Source organism: Thermobia domestica, chromosome 8, assembly GCF_964235325.1.
Source record: "Thermobia domestica chromosome 8, izTheDome1.hap1.1, whole genome shotgun sequence".
In the NCBI taxonomy this organism is placed as follows: domain Eukaryota; kingdom Metazoa; phylum Arthropoda; class Insecta; order Zygentoma; family Lepismatidae; genus Thermobia; species Thermobia domestica.
In genome coordinates, this window is record NC_137461.1 from 25,678,205 (window position 1) to 25,695,805 (window position 17,601).

A 17,601-nucleotide genomic window follows, 5' to 3' on the forward strand; every position below is an offset into this window, starting at 1 on the left:
GCGGGCTTTACTTTGATGAATAAGGACAACCACTACCACAGTGCATGTTGTGGCACGAAAGTTGTAGTCTACGTGTCTGCCATGAGTTGGTCAGCTGTGTTTATACACATCAGTCTTGACTTTCGTTTGTTGAGTACAGCACCTGAAATTCATTCATAATTCGATATGAAGGTTTCAACAAGTGACAGTTCTTGTGGATTGTTAATATGTTTTAGCTACTAAATGAGTGTCTTCATTATTCGATTTAAAAAAGAACAAATAAAGCTTTTTACTTTGGGTTTTCTGTTTTCCAAGCCTAGAAGCATTGTAGAACACGTTAAGTATGGTTTCACGCCTTTCTGCGTCGAGACATAGGAGGTGATGACGTCAAAACTTTAAAATTTTTTTTTACTAGGCCGATATTTATTTCTTTTTTATTTTTTGGCGGATTTACTTTTGCAACTAGAAGATTGAAATTTTGCACAAACACGCAGTCCACCGAACAAAATTTATCAGATTTTTTAAGGTGATCTCTGCGTTAACACTCGGGGTCCATAGGGGCAAAAAAGTAAAAAAAATATTTTTAAACAAAAAATCTCTTTTTTTTTCGCGATTTTCAAGCCTTAGATACACGATGGAGACATGTGATTGGTATCGTTTGAAAGCAAGTTCTGAAGAGAATTATGTACGACCCACGATTCTAGGATAAATAGGGATGTCTCAAGGAAACTTCTACACAAGATCCTGTTTTATACGGGAATCTGGGGTATTATGGATATATATATATATATATATATATATATATATATAGCAGGCTTAGTTTTGCACTTAGAAGATTGAAATTTGGACAAATATTCACTCCACCGAATAGTATTTATCAGATTTATTTCAGATCTCTGAGTTAAAACAGAGGGGTCCAGAGGGGCAAAATTTTAAAAGGATATTTTGATGAAAAATTTCTTTCTTCGCGATTTTCCCGCGTTAGATACATGATAGAGACATGTGAATAATACCGTTTGAAAGGTAGTTCTATTCTCAAGAGAATGATGGCAAACCATGATCCTAGAATAAACATGGATGTCTCAGGAAATTTTTTACCTGCCATCAGGGTCTTTTGCGGTAGTCTGGGGCACTGTGGGGATTACTGATAAATAAAATACTTTTCCTGCCCTTACTATTCAAGATAGAAACTTGAAATTTTGTACACACATATAGTATTTTGCAGTTGATTTTAAGATTTCTACGTTTACACGGGGCTCCAAAGGGACTAACGAAATTAAAAATCAGAAAAAAATTCTGATTTCTCTCAAAATTTCTCACTTCAGAGACAAAATAGGGAAGTGTAAATGGTACACTCCGATTCAAAAACATTGCGACAGATACCGCCGTGCAAACTTTGTTTAACAAATGGTGTAGTGTTTCTTTCTGAGAACGACAACATGAAAAGTTCATACTGCAGATCAATGATGTCTTTGGAATGTCCTGGTAATTCCCTTGCCCTTTCCCAACCAACATTCGTAAATCGTCTATATCATGATACAGGTGTTTGCTTTCATATTCTTACGTAATGCTTGTCCAGTATGATACGTCGATTCTTCACAATCACATTGCGAAAATATTAACTTTGACGTGAATAAGATTTGAACCTATGTTAGATAGCTGTATTATGCATAAAGCCACTGCGTTACCCGAACACTTTCATGCCACCTGACATTAGAAGCCAAATATTACTTACTTTAGGTGTGATCTTTGGAAGGAATCAAAGTGCACAACGAAATTGATTTATTCGACGGCCTAGAGAGAAATTAGTGCCCACTAATAAATGAAGGAAATGCATATAATCCAGGAAAAAATACAGAACTAAAACATATTTTCAGTAATTTCGTCGTGCAAGTTCAAAAGTACGTGAATAATAATAATAATAATAATAATAATAATAATAATAATAATAATAATAATAATAATAATAATAAATGTGTACATTCACACTATAGTAGTCTATTATTATTATTATTATTATTATTATTAGCATCAATTACCCGCTTCATTGGGTTAAATTGAGAAAAAATATTAATATGGTCCGTTACACAGTCACTGTTTCGTGTTACTAAAGCCCTCTTTGATATCGGCCATTTTCGTTGTGTTTTTTATATCCTCTCCCATCCCTATGTTGTGGGGCACGGCATCTGCAGTGTCATTGTTGATCTCAGCGAGCCGGAAAACTGTGAATTCGACACTGATATTGGTTATTTCGATCATTTTTATATGTCTCTCCCTCCTCCCACTAGAGGGACTGAATTTGGGTTTAAACAGCATCAGATGCGTCACTATTAATCTCAGCGAATCCAAAAATTACAGATACACCACTTATACCAGTAATTTTTCGTTCTTTGTTAAATGTCGCTCCTCCTCTTCATCTCTTTAGTTCCAACGTCCAAGTGATATGACAGAAACCATCTCAGGTTCGAACTTCATCTAGGTTGAAAATTTGATCGTGATGGATCATTTGTTTCGCGAGTTATCAACTTTTATTTACACTTTTTAACTTCTCCCTCTCCTCAACCCTAAGCTATATCGTCAAAGTAAATAGATAAATGCTATCTTAGGCCCGAACCTGATCTGTGTTGAAAATTTAATTGAGATCGGTCGGGTGGTTCAAGAGTGATGAAGTCACAGAGACAGCCACTTTCATTTTCAGTTTTTTTTACATGTTCCTCCCTCTCACCGGCCCCTACGTTGCACCGTCAAACTGAAATCACAAAAGTAGTCCCAGATCCGAACCTTATCTATGTTGAAAGCTTTATAGAGATCAGTTGGGTGGTTCAAGAGATTAGGAGCCACACACATAGTTACTTTCAATTTTATTATTATTATTATTATTATTATTATTATTATTATTATTATTATTATTATTATTATTATTATTATTATTATTATTATTATTATTATTATTATTATTATTATTATAGCTATATGAAGCAATTATCTCGGCAAACTTGGTTAATACACACCATTCAGCAACCGGTAGTTGTAGAAATCTGGCTTTTTCCAACAGTAGTTGTTAGCTCAATCGGTAGAGCGCTGAGCCATGGATTCAAGGGTTGCGAGTTCGAATCTAGTCTAAGTCAAAAGATTTCTTTCCTGATATAATTGTTGAAATGGAAATATTTCTCTCTTCGCCTTTATCTCGTAATTCAGAATAGAGATGTTTGGATGTGAAAGAAAAAGTATACTAGAATATAAGAAAAGAGAGGTAATTTACATGATTCCTTCTGCAATTTTTAACTATATTTTCACCTATCTAGGACGTTTCTAAAAAGTTCAGACTTCTAGAGCTCCTTTTCGCTCTCTTATGTGTCCTTTAATTAATTTCTACAGTTACTTAGTGAATCACATATACATATATTACAGATGTCGTATCTCTTTCTCTTCTCTCTACATCATGTCTGGAGATGAATGTTTTGACAATAGGTTACAAACACGATTTTAAAAAATAATACGATCTGCGATATCAGTGATACATATTGTGGTGTTTAACTTAACATATAAAACAATAAATAGAAAAACTGAGAATACGAATCTTTTCGTGCACTGATGCTTCAATAACAGTGAACTGATGCTTCAAATCTGTGTCTTCACTCCCTTCACCTATGTTAATTCCCTAGTCAAAATAAAAACTCTTCAAAATTAATCACAAATTCTTATACAACCATCCCTTCCTTGGAGTACTGCGCGGTCACATACCCGTCACTGCGATGTAAAGGCACTTATGGCGACGAGGATACATATGCAACGTACGTGGTAAAAGTAACACCAGTTTCAGATTTTTCGTTCCAACTTGACGTTCAGCCTGAAATCGAAGAGGTTGTACACCTGGAACGTACGTGGTAAAAGTAACACCAGTTTCAGATTTCTCGTTGAACACAGGCACACGTTTGAGAGTGTAATAAGTGTGAATGCAATTGCTGCCTGTGACTCCACGTGAAACCCTATACCATTATCAATTGATAAGTGAGAGTCCGAACAGTTTGTCATATCACACTGTATTATATGATCAAAAGTTAATGAGTAATCATATTGAACTCTTTCCGAATAACTCAAATACTGAAATCTGTCATTCTGGAATTATTACAAAAAAATATTTGTTAATACAATATAAACAATATTACAATGGTTGTTTGCAGAAATCATTGCATAAATAAACTTACTCTGCTACTAATTGTAGAATGAGAATAGAATTTCGTTTTTTAAAAAATCGCCCAAAACTACCATCTGTGAACAAGTAGCTCATTTCATATTCTAGGATTGTTAATGAAAAATTTAGTTTTAAAGTATGAACAAAATTGTAAAAACTGTTTCTGAGAAATTTATTCTAAACTCTACATTTTCAAGAATAAACGAATTGTTCTTTATTTATTCTACGTAAATAAGTTATACGTGACTTGTGCTGCCTACCATTGCCAAGAGCTTTCCTTGAACATTTTGCATTTCCTACGCTTTCATTAAGGTTTTACCAGGGATGTAATTGATCCTGAAGCCACACAGCGGGGGTGATGTATATATTTCCTGAAAGCTTGGGTCAAGGTAAGATCAAAACCGGTTACCAAGATGAGAAAGTCTCATGCATTCCGCTTGGGGGCAGCATTTTACTCATTGTTGTTAAAATCTGTAATGGTGTCTATAAAGTCCGCTGCAACCCCAAAAAATCTGAAACGGTGAGACAAATATAACAACAGAAAAACATGTCTTTCATCATTTCAAAAGTACAAAGTATTAAAGTAAAACAAATTGTCCGAGGGTCCCCCGCAAGAGTCCCAGACTCGTTCCAAGTCAAATTTTTTAAATGGAAAGGGGGATCAACCCTCATAAAGTATGAACGTTGGTGTTAAATGAAAGGAGATAAATCAAGTCTCAACTATTTACGTTAATTGTGAGCAAAATAGCAGTGGGTCAAAATATAAACACAATCTTCATTGTAAAATCTCTGGCCACTCGCATGAATCTGAAAATGTGAGATAGATGTGAAAACAAAAATAGGCATATGTCATTATTTCAAAAGTATAATGATTCAAAGTGAAAACAAAGTTTGAGGATCCCTTGCGGGGTCCCAGGCGGGGTCCAACTCGAAATATTGAAATGGGAAAGCGCTTCAAGTTGAGCTTTCTCGTGATGTGCTTATTTGCTCCACTTAGCATTTGAAATTTTTGAGTTGGACCCCGTCTGGAATCCTGAGGGAGACTCTGGGACAATCCTTTTTACTTTGATATATTCATTTTGTTTTCTTGCAATTGTCTCACCGTTTCCGTTTAATATGAGTGGCCATAGACTTTCCAATGACGCTTGTATTGATATTTCGACCCACTCTCATTTTGCACAGGCTTATCATTAAGAGTCGAGACATGTTTCGTCTGCTTTCACTTAGCATCAGCTTTCATATGATACACAACTTGAACTCCTTTTCCATTTCAACATTTTGAGTTGGACCCCATCTGGGACCCTGCGTGGATCCTGGAACATTTTGTTTTAGTTTGAATCATTTTACTTTTGAAGTAACTACATGTCCGTGATTTTGTTTTTACACCTATCCCACCGTTTCAGATACATACGAGTGGCCACAGTCTTTGCAATGAAGATTGTGTTGATATTTTCACCCACCATTATTATGCACAAGCTTATCGTAGAGAGTCGAGGCTTGATTTATCTTCTTTCATTTAACACCAATTTTATTAAAATTGACCCCGCTTTCCATTGAAACATTTTGAGTTGCACCCTTTCTGGGACCCTGAGACAATTTATTTTAGTTTAATACGTTGTAATTTTGAAATTATGAAAGCCATGTTTTTCTGTTTTTATATCTGCCTCACCGTTTCAGATTTTTCGGGATTGCAACGGACTTTACGGACACGCTTAAAGATCTGAAGAACAGTGTAAAATACTGCCCCTAAGCAGAATGCATGAGACTTTCCCAATTTTGGTAACCGGTATTGATCTTACCTTGACACAAGGTTTCAGAAAATTTATACATCATCTTTGTGGGTTCAGATTCAAGCTCATTCCTAGTTAGGCATAAGTTTCTAAATGCCATCCCGTAATGCTATTAATACGAAGATACTAGACATACGTATATAAAATTATATGAGAGGATAATAGGAACGTTGTCAACTAGTCTGAAAGTTTGAGAGAGAAAGATATATCGTAGCTGTATCAGAAAGTATCGTAAGGTAAGTATTAGTACTAAATAATTCATAAACCATTAGTTATGAAACATCTTTAATATAACATCCATGTAATTATCCAGAAATTACATCAATGGCACAATATATGACATTTAGTACTCAATGTAATGGGCGTTAATTCAAATAGCACGAAAACATGTATGAACAGTGGCGTAGTACATTATCCCGTTGAGTCATACAGTTTATGTCATAGAACAAACATAGTATTATTACCAGGGCTGTAGTCAAGGATACACGCCGGTACACGCCGTATACTCTCTGCTTAATCCTAGTCAATAGAGTGTACCTTCTGCTTCAACTGTATTTGTTTCCATTTTCGTTTCATTTAGGCCTATATTTATTTAATTGGGCCATGACTCCAATAATAAAGTGAGTGTATCACCTTTTCGTCGAACTTAAAAAGTTACTTACTGAATTCTCTACTCTGTCTGTGTGTGTGTGTGTGTGTGTGTGTGTCTGTTATTTGCGAATTTTTCAATATTGAACCCTCCATTCGATAGAGTACCAAACATTATCTGAGAAAGTGATGGGAATTTTTGCATTACTCTAGCTGATCCCGAGAAATTGGCCGGTTTTGGAAGATTTGAGGAGCCACAGAAAGATTATATTGACGTTGATCAATACCTAAGAGAAAGGTGATCATTTTGGTACCAAATGGTAACCGTTGGTCACTGGCAAGTAGCCTCCGGAGAAAACTTTATCAAGATTAGTATTACGTCTTATATTTTTTTGAAGGTTTTCATTGTTATTCTTACTAGCTACTATTATTTGGATGTTATTATCCAGGAAGGAATTAAAACACAAAAGTTAGGATCAGCTGGATAGATCGATGCAAAATGACGCATTTTTGTTCTGAGTGGATATCCGTTCGAAGATCGATGGCTGTGATATTTCAATTGCTTAAAACCTTGTTCTCTGCTGAAGAGAACCAAACGTAGTCGATATTTTAAAACTAAGGTATTAATATTTTCAATACAGAACGCCAATGTTAATACGTAACTTTGAGCAATACAGAACCTATTAATTGAAAAATATTTTATGTGTTAGTGATTTTAGAGAGTTAAATTTGGTCAAAATTTTCTTACTTTCTGGCAAATCGGGCGCTATTTTTTTCTGTTCTCCTTGGAGTGAGTTGGTTCCTTCTCCATAACTACACCCATTTGTGTCATTAATGGTGTAGTTTAAGTGAGGAGTGTCATCAAGAACATAGAATAAACTGGTTTTAGACTATAAAATATTAATCACAAACAAACAAGACTATAAAATATTAATCACTAATTATACCCTCTGAAAATTTTAGTACTTCAGCACTGATTATTTGTAATACATTCATTTCTTGTTTACCCATATGTAATATGTACTATAAATATCTAAATTGTTTCCAACGTGTACTACTTATAAAAATATTAGTTTTAAGAATAATGATGTACTATTTTAAATTACACTCCAACTGTAGTAACAATTTCACTTGGGAAAAACACACGACAAAAATTAAATTTCAAGTACCAGTATTTCAAACGGAATTTCAAATAACTGATGTGTAACTAAGTGGCTTATTAATAATACACGAAAGCATGGAGTCTTCTTTATATCACATTCTGTGTTCTATAAACATTAAAATATTCCTTAAATGTATTTTGGAAGACAAAAAGGGAATGTTGATTTGAATTTTGAATAGGAGTGGCCAGAAAAATATTATATGTAAGTAAAGTTATGTGCTTAACCATACAAGTTACAGTTGCGTGAGTGCTGTAACTTACTTGAGTACTTCAATTACTACATTAACGAATAAAGTAATTTAAAAAATCTATTAAACTCCTTGTTCCACTATTTTACGTTATTGGTCAGTACCTTGGACGTAACTAAAGCGTAACGTATATCTTTTAGGATAAAGTGAACTATAACAAATTTTGAATGGAGCTATTGGTGAAATATACGTACAGTGATTTAAGTCATTAACTACAAATTATACGTACAATATATAGACCATAACTGTTAAAAACTGTTTTGTTAATATAAAGAACTAAAGTATCTTACCCGTATTCCTTATTCTGCTGTTATCACAACGGGAAAACAAGACAATAAGCATATTTACCTAGAGTTATAACAACAATAGTTAGTACAGAAATAATATATGCCCTGAACGTAACGCAGATATAAAGATTTACAAAAGTCCATCATAATGAAAGTTAATTATTAATAATTTTATCCAGATTTATCAAGGTTTAGTATACAACTGCGCATCAATCATGTTGATATTGTTATTGCTGTTACGTAGAATTGTAATGCTCATTCAGCGCGTTACTATATGAGACGTGCGCCTATAGCTTACAGTAGAATTGAGCTTTCACCAGAAATGTACCTGTGTTTTCCTCGCAGGAAAGAGTTTATTCCAAGAAGAGTGGAAAAAACTTGTTTTTTTTTTTAAAAAAAAAATCATTTTTATTGATTTTTTAATTTCAATCGATTCTTTTTATTTAAATCAAATATTTCGTCTCGCGTAATACAAGTCACGAACTGAAGATAAAATATTAGGAATTAATATTAAATGTTAATTATGCCATTTAGATGAAAGTATCGGGCTTGAATTTTAATTCATTGCCAGTCGTAACTTATTTCAATCCCAAATAGAGATGCAAGGGTTCGAAAAAAACGTCATTTTTTGGGGAAGGAGAACTCGTTTTTTTCTGCTTCGCTTTTTTCCTTGGGAAATTTTGGACTTTTTTCCAAATTCTACTTTAAATTGATAAAGCAGGTTTCGTTTTGCTTCTCAGCAATACAAAAGCTCATTTAAGTAGTATTGGATACAGATAAGAATACAAAACCTCGAAAATAAACATGAATTTCGAAAACATATTTCAAACAATTTTAATTCTTAACACATTATTATTATGAATCCCAAAAAATTAACTCATTATATAATAAGTTCCAGTTAAGTTTTAACTTTCATATGCATTATAAGCAATATTTTTATTGTGAATTAAAAGTACATAAACAAGGAAAAAAACTGTTACATGACTTGCAGAATTGATTGTACTATGTGTGTCAGTTCAAACAAATAACACTTCGGGAAGATAATAATATATTTACTGATCAAACACACAAAACCAATTTAAGTTTCGACGCCGTAGTCTTCTGAAAAATGACATGTTCTTCTCTTTGTTCATTTCGTATATCACGTGGCTCAAGTGGTACAACGTTGGCTTCGCATTCGGGATGTCATTGGTTCGATTCCCGCTGCCGACCATCATGACATGTGTTTTCCAATGTTTCCCTGAGTCCTACCAGGCAAATGCCGGGATGGTACCTACTAAAACAGGCCCTGGCCGATACCTTCCCAAAGCCTTTCCATGTTGTTGTTAGACATCCAGTATAAAATAGCCTCTGAGCTGCATCTGGTGATTGTTAAATAAATATAATTCCCTCGTCACTCTGCTATAGTCTATAAGTTTATTATGTCTGACTTCCGAGACTTTCATAAACATTCGTACTAGAGTAACAAGGAAAAATAATCATTGTTTTATTACTATTCAACGCACGCATTACTTTAAAAGACTGAACAAAATGCAATCTTCGTATGGGACGCTCAAAAATCACCTAATTTGTTGTACCTCTTGCTTCCGCCTTTGCTACCCCTACAGAAAATTCTTTGAAATGGAACAGAAATGTTGAAAATGTATTTTCTATTCATTTATTACATACGTAATAATCTGTTATCACCTATCAGGTGCTTCGACCCTGCAAAAACAGTAAATCCCCAAATTCTGTAATGCACTGACTGTTCCTTAAGCTTGTTTAGAGTAAGGAAATTACTGAATTTTCTGTTCGTGGATCATATGCGTAATACTGTTCATCTGAGCGTTTGGTTTCCAAGGCTCTGGAATATATAATCACCATCACGGTTTACCCAGTCCTGAAGGGTTTTGAATTTTTAACAAGAATTCAACATGTCATTACGGAACTTTCCCTTTTTTAAAAAAAAGAAAAGAAAAACAATGAAATACATTTAAGTCAAGCACAACAAACATGAGTGAGTGGTTAGCTTTTCCGCTTCTATTGGGAAATCCGGGATTCAGTCCCGCATTCGGCCATTTCGACAGAAGTTCTTAACTCCATCTGTGAATGTAGAGATAGTGCGTATACTGTGATTACTAGGCGATTTCATTTCTTATGTATAAATTGTTGTTATTACTAATTACCAGCAATGACGGATTTGTGAAAGGGGTTAGGATTGTTGTGTCTTTCGGACTGAAGCCTGTTCTCCGAAATTACGGAATTTGTAAAACAAACGAAATTTTAGTTATGTCTTTACTCATAAATTTCAAGCTCCCCACAAATGAAAATCAGACATTTTTTCAAATAACCATTAATAAGAAAAAAAACCTCTCAAAACACTTTTATAAATCCGTACAGATTATTTGTATAAAATGGTATTCAAGGTTGCATCCGGAAGATTATTGCTACATCATTACACAGCTACAGCATAACAGAAATGTGGAAGTATGATCTGACAGATATATTGAAAAACATAAGTTGAACTATGTGCTAGAAATTAGAGTATTAAGCTCTAAGAAATGAAACATGAATAGCTAAAAATGAAATGATCTAAAGAAGAAAACAGTGTCGATAACTCAAAAGTTAAAGTAAAGTTATATAGCTTATAAAATTGCTCTCAATACTACGTACTTAATGTGTAATTCATAAAGCATGTGTTCCATTCACCTTGATGGTGAATTCTAGAGGGAAATGTGACATTCAGGTAATGAAATCTTGTTGAACTATGGTGTATACTATAAGAATGCTATTTAGATAGGAAATTCGTGAAAATGAAAAAAAGCCAAAATTTCCGTTTTTTTTTTTACCTAAAAAGCCGGCGTTTTATGTAAAAGAAAACATAAATTCAAAAAAGCCGGTTATTTTGACTCTCAAATCCCAAACAAATTTCTTAAGCACTAAGGAAAAAGTGCGGCGACGTTTATCAACATGATACTTTTTTTTTTTTTTTTTTTTTTACAAAATTTACTCATATTTGGCAGGGTTATATCTTAAAAAAAAAAAATGGAACTAGCTTGCGGCACGAAATACATATAAAATATGAAAATTTCGCCTAAAGTTATAAAATCTAAAAACGATTTAAGTTTCGGATAGGGAATCGGACCCCTTTATAAATACGCCCCTATTATCTGGGAACAAAGAAACAGACGCACACACAAAAGAAAAAAAAATGAAATGAAATTTTTGAGTTTTACGTCCCACTCTTATGCCGGTTAGGCTAAAGGAGACGGTTGTGATGAGAGATGAATGAAATGATGGAATGAAAAAGTGGGAGGAAACGGGAGAACCCCGAGAAAACACATGCACACGGTGTTTGTCCACCACAAGGTTCACTTGGCGAGAGCAACACACAAAAGAATTTTCGTGTTAAATGCCGATGGTGATTTTTCCCGTTGGAATAGTTAACGATTTAAAAACCTTATGTTACGAAGATAAGAAAGCTGAATTCCTCCGTTACCCATTCAAAACGAGATTTTCCCTAATCATCCTCTGCATGAAACACTCGTTTTCATACTGTGCTGTACATACATTTGCATCTTATTGTATTATGATTATCTTCCATAATTGAAATAACACAACAGGGGATGGATTTTACTTATTTTCACTTTACATTAATTTATTTCGGAATTTCATTTAAATCAACGATTTTTATTTAAAAAATCAAGTGAGTTAAATCTCGATTTAAATCGTGATTTAAATCAGACTGGTTTAAATCAATCCACCCTCATTCTAACCATATGTCAAGTAGGTAGCTACATAAAATATATGGTGATTATCGTAAGCTGCTGAGATGTTTCATGGAAATCAGTCGTCATCATTCATTATTAACATTATAATCATAAGTTGATTGATAATTTAACCCTATGTCCGGCACATCTAATCTATTGGTAGGAGAGTAAATATTTTTATCTGGTAATTGTAGAACTTTCGAGATATTGGCGCTTGCTTTACTATATCTTCTTATTCAGCTGTCATATAACTCCATTATTGATTCTCATGGTCCAATGTAACCTGTAGTAGTGAGCTTGTAATATATAACGTTCCTTCCGTCCGATTGCAGAAATTTCCATTATTTTCCAAAATTGAGCTTTATTTTAACGAAAATACATCAAATTACGTCATATTCTTTGAGCTTCAGTTTTTAGTGACAATATCTCCTGTGTGATGCCTTTTATGTAAATAATGTGAGAGATCAATATGCACCTGATGATGTTTTAAACATTTTCTTCAAAGATAGGCTCATGAGCACCTTTTTTTGGCAATACTAGGCACAACTAATATCTCGCATTAACACTGCTTACCAATTACATTCATATTTCGGAAAAAAAGAGAACAGACTTAATTGAACCGAATCCATTCTACGAGAATCTGATTTGATATAACGGTAGAGCTCTGCTAATGAAACATTTAGGCCTTTGTTTCTTACGTTGCTTATTATGAAATGTGGGGTGTCATACTTTCTAAAATAGCACAAAAAAAAAAGAAAAGAAAACATGAAAGTGGCCCGGTATGGATCAAATAAGTCATTATGTTAAACACATTTGAAGTATTGTTTATTGTCCTAGTTAATAGCTATAACACTTGTAATTTTGTATTAAAAAAAAATAAAACAGACAATAACCAGCTGCAACAGGAAAAAAACATACCCGAAATGATTCGATCTGAATGGAGAATGACGTAGTAGACTTTGAAAAGTGTTACGATTTGAGGAAATATTATAATGTGCAGGCCTTTAGTTCTTGAGCTATGGGCTATATAAATCTGCCTCTGAAGTGGGTGAACCTTCCGCAAACGCGATTTTAATCACAATTTGTTTAAAAATCAATAATAAACGACTTCTGTATACAGTTACCAAATACACTGTACATACTAATTTTGATTTAAGTTATTGGTACAGAAGCAAGTTCAGTTGTCTTTTCTGCATAATGCTTGCTGAGTTTACTGAGAATTGGAGACAAGAATTATTAACCCCTTGCAGTCCAGGTGTCATTTTCCTATGTGCGTGCTGTAATGTCGGTTTCAATTACTGATAAAAGACTGTCTAGACCGTTATATAGGTCATAGTTATTTGCTCGCGTGAGAAGAGCATCCACATTACCGACAAAAACAATTATTTGCATTGTGGAACATTTGGAATGGAAAAGGGAAATTATGATGTTTTGATGGGATTTTATTCTGCTTTAAGTTGAGGACACTGATCGGAGATCAAGGACAAAAATTTTCCCTTTCCGATCCCGAAATACGATCTCGAATTTTGCTAATTGTTTATTGTGAAAACAAACACATATGTGTTGTAATTGAATGCTTCCTTACGCTTGCCATCGCCTTCGATTTTTTTTGTCTTTTCTCTCAGTAAGGTGATGTCACCTAACGAGAAATAGTAGAACTAAATCTTGTCTTGAAACCACTAACAAATTTCATCATCTCCAGGATTATTACTACCCTTAATAAGGGATACATTTTCATGACATCCACACGGATGCCACTGATACACAACATATACATTTTAGTTACTGTTGAAATAATGGAACATCGATCTGATACAATTTTTGAATGCTTCTTCAAGTATAATATTAGTCCTGGAAAAGTGCATATCAATAACAAGCAGTTTCCTTCGTTCTTATTAATTTTATTTTGAAGGAAACTACATCTGAAAAGAATAAATTATGTCATATTGTATATATTACATACATTTTTGAAAAGAAGAAAGTGGGAAGTGTTGTGTATATTGAAAATGAGAGAATAATATTATTGCGTCATAGAGCAGAGGGTGGATAACGAATACTCTACATAACGATCGAATACTCTAAGTGGCGTAGTCGATAACGCTCTCGTCTTCGGTGGGAGCGGTCCCGGGTTCGATTCCTGGTGGAGTCACTCCGTCGAAAAAGTTTTACACGCTTTTTCCGGCCACCCACCCTGTCTGAGGATTTCCTGGGTTTATCTCCTTCATACTAGGTAAATGAAGGGGTGGTACCTAAATTATAGGTGCCAGGCCACTTCCTTCCATCCCCAATCCTTTCTTCCTTCCCTTTCCCCGGATTGTGTGGTCGCTGAGGAACGTCATCCCTCAAATCATAAAGGACTAAATGACCTTAGGTGCCGATACCCCATAAATCTAAATCCTAAATCTACACACCTCTATTCCTATTTTATTGTTAAAAATACAATGAGTTTGTGTTTCAAAATAATTACTTATTTTAGAATTTCCTAATTCGTATTTATTTTGTGTTACTAAAATGTTCTCTAGCAACAGTAAGACGGCACAGAAAATCAAAGTTTCGTCTTACAGTACGCTAATTTCCTTCGTCAAATTTATCATAATCTCGAAGGAAATTATATCTAAGCTAAAACATTTTATCAATAATACTGAAGGTTTTTGAGGGAAACTATTTCCTTGAAAAATTAATATTTTTTGACTGCAACTAGTCAGAAGATGCAAACATAGTTGGAATATATATATATATATATATATATATATATATATATATATATATATATATATATATATAGATAGATAGATAGATAGATATAGATATATATAGATATAGATATATATACTGCCGGTCAAAAGTCTCCGGACAGGCGCTTCAACTTAAATTTTTATGAGCTAATCAATATATATTCGATAGGGAAAGCAACCAATTCGAAATATTTTGTTTGTGTAAGTCTCTATAATGTCTAAGGAGGATAATAGACGTCTCTCGTTCTTGTAACATGTTTACACGTAGTAAAAAAGAAAGATTATTGAATTACTGTCAAGTCGGCGATTATTTTAATTAAAAATAACGTGATCAGGATCATGAAATAACTTTGCCTAATGGAAGTACGGTTAAACGTTAGAAGTTAATTCCTTTTTATAGTTAACCCTAGAATATGAGTCCTTAGTATACAGGCCTTATCAGGCATACATAATCTAAGGAGTTTACATTATTAGTGAACAATATTATAAGATACAGTACAGTGACGTTTCGAACAGTGTTTGTGTGGATGTTTTTGTTTCTTCTGAGGGTTTATTGCCGTTATTGTTAGAAATAACGGTAAGATATTAAGTGAAGAGGTACACGTTGGTATCATTACGCCTTATAATATGGGCTTTTCTATTCGTGAAATATCTTTCCAACTTGCCAGAAGTGTACGAAAAAGACTGTCCGACATCTGCTGCTGATGTGTTTGATATTCTGCAGAACACCTGGAATAATAATTCGGATGAAAATCTTCAAAAACGTGTAAGCCACATACCCCGATTGGTGAAACGAGTGAAAGCGGCAAACGGCTGTTTCTTTGACGAGAAGAACATTTAAAGGATTTGACAATTTTCTTTGTTGGATAACGTTATTATGTTATTCTGATGTTAAAACTATCACTGTGTTCCTAAACTGCCAAGTATCTTGTCCAAAATTGCACCGTATTACAAGCCTAACTTAATATTTCCGTGTGTTTTGATATATCCGGAAACGTTTGACTGGTAATATATATATATATATATATATATATATATATATATATATATATATATATATATATATATATATATATATATGGGATTTAGAAGTGCTGTGTTCGTTCGTAATGAATGTTGTGCTTACATATATTATTTTAACTTGCTAGTAGACAAACTAAGATAAGAGACGGTACAGGTTACTCGTATATGGATGGTAATAACGATGGAGGCTTATGGTGTTCGGATTCCAGGTAACGCTGCAAATCTGCTTATTATTTAGCTTTTCTGCTGAAAGGGAGGCCAAACTCTGAATAAATTTACGATAAACACAAACAAGTATTTCAGAACAAAATTTATGAAATAGAAAATCTCGTTCCTTAACGTAATGGTGTTAATGTTTACCATTACCTAAAGATTGCATACTTTCTTAGTAAATTCATTGTGTGACTTTGCCACTGTATTTCCTATTAAACAAAATATTAACCTCTACAGAATCGGCTTTTTTTTTACTGCACGAAAAAAATATTTCTGAATATTTTCTAGTTGGTTATAGGTATTTCAGTGTATTAAAAGCAATTCCATATTAAAATGTGCCATAGAGGCACAGGGATGGCATGTGCTCATTTGCGTGCGTACCTTCGGGGCGTACTACATATATTTATTCTAAATATAAAAATAAAAAAGGATATTTTTGCTAGGAAAGAATAAGTATTACAAGCTTGCTATCAATAATAAAGATTTAATTGTTTTTGTTTTGAAGCTAAATTCTTTATTCTAATATAACAACAGCACAATCCAAGAAATGAGTGTATACCATCACAGTCCATTTCTTACTCTTAGTGGAGATTTTGTAGTACGAAATCAATCTATCTTGCAAATCTACACCACCATTTTCTCATTATGTTTTACTACAGAAGGCCTAGAAACATAAATATGATACTTACCTTCTTTGCTGTCTCTTAGGACTTGATCTTGTGGTAAACTACGAAAACCCGTAGGTAACAAGAGAAGACTCTTCTTGTTCTTCTATTTAACTATAACTATTTTACCACCACTTCTACGTACTACATCACTTTCGCCTCTTATCACTCCTCGGGTTTTTAATTGCTCCTTCTGTCCTATTTCGCATTACTGTACCAGTACAATATACATTTGACTCCAAAACTTTTTCAACAATGGATACACTAGTAAAGAACTTGTCAGTATAAACAACTTTTACAGAATCCATTAGTTCAACCAATTTTTCGCAACAGTTCCTTCTACTCCATACACTCACTATCTCTTCAGGAAATATATTTTTACCTTGATATTTAAAAACAAATTAAAACCAAACCATCACACGCTCCTAGAGCAATTTTTTAATTCCCAAGGATTGGGTATAGAAGGAACATACTACTTTAAACATGGAGTTATTTTCTGTCCTGTGAAAGGTATAATTTGTTCGTCGATAACAACGGACTTTGTTTCTTGCAACATGCTTCAACCGTGTTGTATCTCATCAACTATTGGCTTCACTTACCAAATTTTGTCGGGTGATTCGGGATCATGAGATAAGTTATCTGCAAAATGAAGCATTTTTATTTCTAAATGCAATTAAAACAAATCAAAACTTAAAATAGCTTTTGAAAGATAAAAAAATATTTAGCAATATGAAAAGTACTCAAATGAGAACAGGGGAATAATATGTATACGTAAGTCCCGAAGTACTTACTCATCTGAGTACATCATAATTTTCATAAGTTCTGAAATATACAGAACATCCAAATCACAAGTAATGTTCTGATATCAAGAAGATTATATTAAACTACAAGAAAATAATTTTTTATACCATGCCGAAGGTAAATAAAATAATATACTCACGTTTTTTGTCAGGACTGTCAGTCCCTT